At 41.3% G+C, this 6,377-nt stretch overlaps 1 non-coding gene across 1 annotated transcript; it reads right to left on the bottom strand.

Annotated features, from left to right (window-relative positions):
* Window positions 1-248: 248 nt before the first annotated feature.
* On the bottom strand, window positions 249-357 carry LOC136502331 (small nucleolar RNA R71). The gene has a single exon (XR_010770493.1). It is a non-coding gene; the product is annotated as a small nucleolar RNA R71 (small nucleolar RNA).
* Between the last annotated feature and the right edge of the window lie 6,020 nt (window positions 358-6,377).

Genomic DNA, 6,377 nt, shown 5'->3' with positions numbered 1-6,377 from the left:
GTTCAAGCTAGTCTGTTCTATGGGAAAGCCCACAAGGATGCTAATGCTCACCTCCAACATTTCTTGGTGATTTGTAGCACTTTCACCATTAAGGGAGTGAGCCAAGAGGCTATACGTCTTTGCCTTTTCCCCTTCTCTTTGTTAGGAAAGGCTAAGCAATGGTTTTACTCTAACCTGCAATGCTATAGATACCTAGGACAAGTGTTCCAACGCTTTCCTAGTTAAGTTTTTCCCTATGGAGAAGACTAATGCTCTGTGCAATAAAATCTCTAGTTTTCAACAACTAGCAGATGAATCGATTCTAGAGGCTTGGGAATGAATGCAAGAGTATGTCTCTGCATGCCCACACCATGGCATGGAAGACTGGCTTTTGATCCAGAACTTCTACCATGGATTAGTGCCGTTAGATAGGAGCCATTTATATGCTGCTACTGGTGGTGCATTCTTTTCGCTAAGTGTTGCAGATGCAAAGACGCTGATCGAGAAGATGGTCCCAACCAAGGATGGAGCGATGATCGACTCCAACCCTATAAACAAGGTATGCATTCAATTAAAGAAATTGACATGCTTGCAGCTAAGATGGATCTACTCGCGAAGTGAGTGGAACAATATGAGAAGGTGAGTGCCCAAGAGACACTCAAAGCCAAGGATTCCCACATGACTTTGTGAAGTCTGTGGAGATGTTGGACATTCGGGCAATTCCTATCCCAAAACCCAAGAGGACCGCAACTTCATCAACATCGACAACGAGTTCTGTCCACAACATCAAGGCTGGAATCAACGCTCCAACAATCAGGGAGGTAAGAATTATTACTCTTCTTCTCACTTGAATAATCAAGGTAATAAAAGTTATGCTTTCTTGAAAGATCTTGTTTATGGTCAAAGTAGAATGACTGATAGTATAAATAAAAAGTTGCATGCCCATGACAAGATGTTGGAAAATATAAATGCTAAATTGGATGAATTTTCTTCTGTCTTAAAGAATCAGCTTAGCTTTAATATGATGATAGAAACCCAATTAGCTCAAATTGTTGTTGCTAACCCATCCTATGAAAAAGATAGAATTCCTAGCAAACCTGAGAGAACCGTGGAGACAGCCAACATTGTCACGGCAAGGTATGACTTTTCTAAAAATGGTTGGGGATTTCCTATTAAGAAAGGTGATCCTGGGAACCCCATCATTACTTGCAACATAGGCCCCCACACTTTTCATAATGCCATTTGTGATCTAGGGTCTAGTATTAACATCATGTCTAAGGAAACTTATGATAAGTTGTTCTATACTCCCCTAGCATCAACCTCAGTTTACCTACAATTAGCTGATCATTCTACCCATTATCTCGAGGGAGTAGCCACTGATTTATTAGTTAAAGTTAGGAGTGCTTATGTTCCTGCAGATTTTATGATCTTAGACATGGGTAACGCCGAGGATACACCTTTAATTCTTGGTTGTCCCTTCCTTAACACTGCAAATGCTTGCATATATGTGGCTTCTAGGCAAATCCAACTCCACTTTGCTGGAAGAAAAGAAATATTTGCTTTTGCCTCTAGACAACCCCTCTTTGATGAGAAACAAGAAAAGAAGAAGCATCCGAAGAGAATCAAGATGAAGAAACCAAAGCCGATTGAAGAACCAGAGAAACCTGTCAAGAAGAAGAAGAATAGAAATAGATGGCGTTAAAAGAAAGATCCATCCTCAAACTCATCATCCCCTTATCCTGACAAGGCCTCCAAGATGAAACAAGAGGAAACACCTCCGCCCAAGGATGAATGACCTTGAGCCCGACAAAAAGGTAAGTTTTCTATTCCTTGCATTTATTTACTCCATTTCATTAGTTGCATCTCATTTAGATTTCCAATAAAGTTGCTTTACATTGCATGATAGGTTAGTTGCATTTAGCTACTCTATGTTAATAAATAAAGTCTATAGTAGCTAATGCCTGATAGGATAGATATGCAACATATATATATATATATATAAACAAAAAAATATTTAATAATAATGAATAAAATTTAGTAGCATCCCTGCTGAATAAGTTATCTAGTAGTTATAGGTTTAGCTAGTTATTTATGCATTCTAGTAGTATTAGTTAGTCACTAAAAAAGAATCAAAAGAGCCGCTAGAAGACATTCCAACCTATGCAAAAGGCAAGCTTGGGGGAGACGTCTCTCCCCGCTCAGGTATGAAAACCTTAAACCCTCTCTTTACATTCATGTTTGCTTTATATTTCAATATTCATGATCATAGAATGTCAAGAGGAGTGCCTTTAAATTATTTTGAGAGAAACTCTACTCTAATAAAATGATGATAAATTATTTGGAGATGATGAATAGTTGCTTTGTGATACTTTTCAAAAGCTTGAGATACAACCTTATACTTCTTAAAGTTTTGAGCATGATAAACTTAGAGTTCATCTTAAGTTGAATGCTTTCGTGGGTTGTAAATGCTAGAACCAAGAATAGGCTTTTGTGAGATATGTTGTATGCCATGATTAGAGTAAATCTTTGAACCTATCTAAGGAATGGTAAAGACAACCAAGAGTTTTGTTTTGCAAAATGCTAAACTCTCTTGATAGAAGTTCCTCAATGGTGATAAATTTCTACCAGAGCCAAATAAACATCCACACATACATGCTAAAAGACACCATAAAAGCTGCTTGTTTGTTTTGAGCTTTTTCAAGCCTTGTTGATCTGAGTAGAGAAACTTTTCATGCTTTTTTATCAAGATCACATACACCCACATAATTATGCTATTCCTACACTGAGGATACGCATCCATACATGCATTACATTTATTATTGCTCTATGAGAATCAAAATTACCTCTCTATGTTGTCTTACATCAAAAGAGAGGCAAGGGCTATAGAAAAAAAATGAGAGAATAAAAGAGCAAAAAGCTCTAGTGTTCAAGAGAGAGAGAGAGAGAGTGAGAAAAAAAAGTAGCCATGCCCTCTCAAAAAGAAGCTAGAGAAGGGAAACTTCTCAAAGGAGTACCACTTCCACCAAAGATACCACACACATGCACCTCTTGATCAATTTGTATGACTTAGTTGCTCCTTGTGATCCAAGTGTTTGACTTAGCAATAAATTCAATTCAAGTAAGCTATGCTTTTACCCCTTCCTTGAGCTCCACATAAGCTTTAGGATAGAAATTAAGGCTAAAATTCATGGCCTTGGTGAGGATTTCAAACACCATTGAGAAACTTGAGTGTACCATCCGAGGAACTTAGGCAAGTTTTCTTTTCAAATCATTTGAAAACATCCAGGAAGTTTGAGCTAAACCAAAGTAGGCAAAAAGTATCTATCTAGCTACACATTCTTGCCGCTACTTGTATCAAAGGTGAAAGCTATAAGTCCTACATTGCTAAGTCTGATGGTGAAATTTCTTAGTGCTAACTTGTTCAACTCAAGAGATAGTATTTGTTTGTGTACAGGTCTTTGTAGGGCATTACATAGTAGCAACTCCTGATCCAACAACCTATTCTAGGCTAAACCCACATCTTTGCTAACAACAGCAAAGGGGTAGCTTGGGGGCTCTTGTTGATGGTCACTAACACCCATTTTGACCATCAACATTTCACCCAAAAGCATGATAAAGTGAGGTAAATCATCATCACATGTGTAGAATTTTGCTTATAATTCACCTAGCTCCACTTATGCTTGCAGAATTATTTGTATGCAGGAAATATACCAAAGTTTGGCCAAAATGGTGACAAACATGGACCAAGGAAGGCAAGTGGACATGGTAGGGCCACTTGGGCCCACTAGGCAGTGCCGCTTGCCCCCCCCCCCCTCGGTGCCAACTTGGCACCTTGCCACGTCACCGATCTATGGGAGCTCCTCCAGAAGCAATGCTAAGTGTTGATTTAAGTCGGTTCTGACCAATAGTCACAATGAAGAGGCCATGGATCCATGGGCCAATTATCATAGACTTGGAGCTTCACCAATAGACTTACTGGCCAAGTTTCACCACATGCTGCCTGTACAATCGCCTTTAGTAGCCAACCATTGTCGTTGGATCATAAGGTGGTGGAATGGAGGGCCAGGTGGTGTCCTACCTAGGCCACCCGGCGCCCAAGTCAGTCCACCGACCTTGGCACTACCTACAAATACCCCTCCCCAAACTATACACTATAAATAGTGGGTGTGGAGCTCAGTGGAGAAGTGCCCCATTCATTTTCCAAACTCTCCAAGCTTCTCTTAGCTTTCTAGCTTAGCATTAGCTATAGAGTAGTAGTATAGTAGTGGAGTAGAACAAGAGCAGAGCTTCTTGGATTCTAGAAGAGTCTACTAGGTCTGGTATAGCTCCTTTGTAATTCTTTAATTTCTATATTACTTTATTCAGTATTTATTTTAGTACTTTATTCTAGTATTGCTTGCTTCACTTTAAGTACTTAGTCATTGGTGTTCATCATTAGTGAGCTTAGGTGCTTATTGTTTGGCATTAGTAGCATAGGTTATCTTATCATTAGAATCGTTTCGTTAGTACTAGTTCCACCTTCTGGCTAGGGTGCTCTGATCTCATTTCATCGGAGCTCGGATCAAAGTAGTAAGTTTATAGATTAAGCGTGGTGCTTAGGCTATAGATTACCTATGGATACGGCTAGGCCTCTGAATAGATTGTGGTAGGTGGCAGGTGGTGACAGCCTTGTCCATCCTCTGTATTCCACCATGGTAGGTCTAGTTATTAAATCATAGGGCTCATGGTAGACCTTGTTTATATAACTCTCCTAGTTGCTAGGCGGGCTGTGCCCTGAGGTACTATCACATTTCTCCTAGTTATTTGTTTACCCTTAGTTACTATAAAGATAAATCGCTCGCTCTCCCACCTAGCTATCTCTAGGTTAGCTTGTATTTAGTAGTTAGTTTAGGTAGTTCACACCCATCCTTCATTATCATTCACCTACCTAGGATCAACTTAAAGCTTTCCTCTAGCAAATCCTAGTCCTATATAAATTCTAGCCTTCTGCCTTCCTAGTGGGAAAAATTATAAATTTGACACTCAGTACTCAACAAGCGAAGTGCTACGTGATAGTTCTGTGTGCTTGTGGAATCCTCCAATAGTCGTTAAGAAATATCAAAAGCCATCCTCTGACTCTAGGTAGATCCAAACTAGACCCCTTGATCGGATCTGCAATTGCCACCCGATCACTTCCTTTCTGGCTTCCCAACTTGGTTAAGTGGCAGCAACTTACTCTAACTAGCTTCAGCAAGCCCTAGCAAAACCTACCAACCTCACATCGGGGATCACCCCATCTGCGGTTCTCACTCTCCTGAGCATTTTGACTACCTTGTTACCTAGTTTGTCGGGATGATGGCCAATGGCGATGAAGATATGGCCAACACACTGGAAGATTGGGAACATGTAGAGGACAATCAAGGAGACATTACCATCTCAGACTCCACATACGAGACTAGCGATGAAGCACTGCCTATGCCTCCTTCGTCAGAATGATGATCTCAAAGCAGAGAATAATCACCTTCGCCAACAGCTCAAACAACCTCCTAACACTCACCAGATCTGAGTTGACCACACCCACCCCATGGGTGGCCAAAATTTGGTGAATTGTCCCTATGGGTCCATCAGGCTACTTCAATTGGCTCCTAGGGTCAAGCCAACGATGCACGCGACAACTTAAAAGTCACAGTTCAGTCGGGATACTCCCGAAGTATGCCATGAGCCTGCTCCGCGTGGTCGCCGACAACGCCTTCTAAGGACCAGGGGCCAACCAACGGGAGGACCTAGAGCATATTGCCCCCCAACCTGATCTACAGTCAACTAGGGGACAAGCAAGATGCTCACTTGTTGATCAATGCATGAAAACATGAACACGATACTCGTGGCCCTGCCCAACATTCAATAGCTCTTGAGAAGCGAACTTAGCCACTGATCAAATTTGAGTATACCATCTTAAGAATAGCCTCGACCCCTCACAAGAGACAAGCTTACTAAGACATGTTCAAAAGCATCATGAATAGCCCATGTCAGAATCATAGCTTCGTTGTGACCCACCTTGCCAAAGATTGCCTCACTTACCATAAGCGTGTCATTCTGGAAGCCAAAAGGCAAACGGATCAAGAAGGGTACTCGGGAGACCGTGACAATGATCAATGCCTTGATGTGGCAACTAGAAGCTCCATGCTCATCTTCTGTGGCCCTCAAGCCTATTCAGAATCGAAGGCTACAAAAGCTAACTCACAGATGGATCTATGTGACTGCACTGGCCACCCCCGCTATACCTACACTGGTCAGAACGACCAATTACCTATGATCGAACCAATCATCTAGACTAGGTGGTTGAGGTGGGCTAATTCCCTCTGGTGGTAACTGCGGTCATCGAGAACACAAGGGTGACAAAGATCCTCATGGACAGAGGC

This window comes from Miscanthus floridulus, chromosome 13 (genome assembly GCF_019320115.1).
Source record: "Miscanthus floridulus cultivar M001 chromosome 13, ASM1932011v1, whole genome shotgun sequence".
Taxonomy (NCBI): Eukaryota; Viridiplantae; Streptophyta; class Magnoliopsida; order Poales; family Poaceae; genus Miscanthus; species Miscanthus floridulus.
This window is presented reverse-complemented; position numbering and strand designations above follow the sequence as displayed.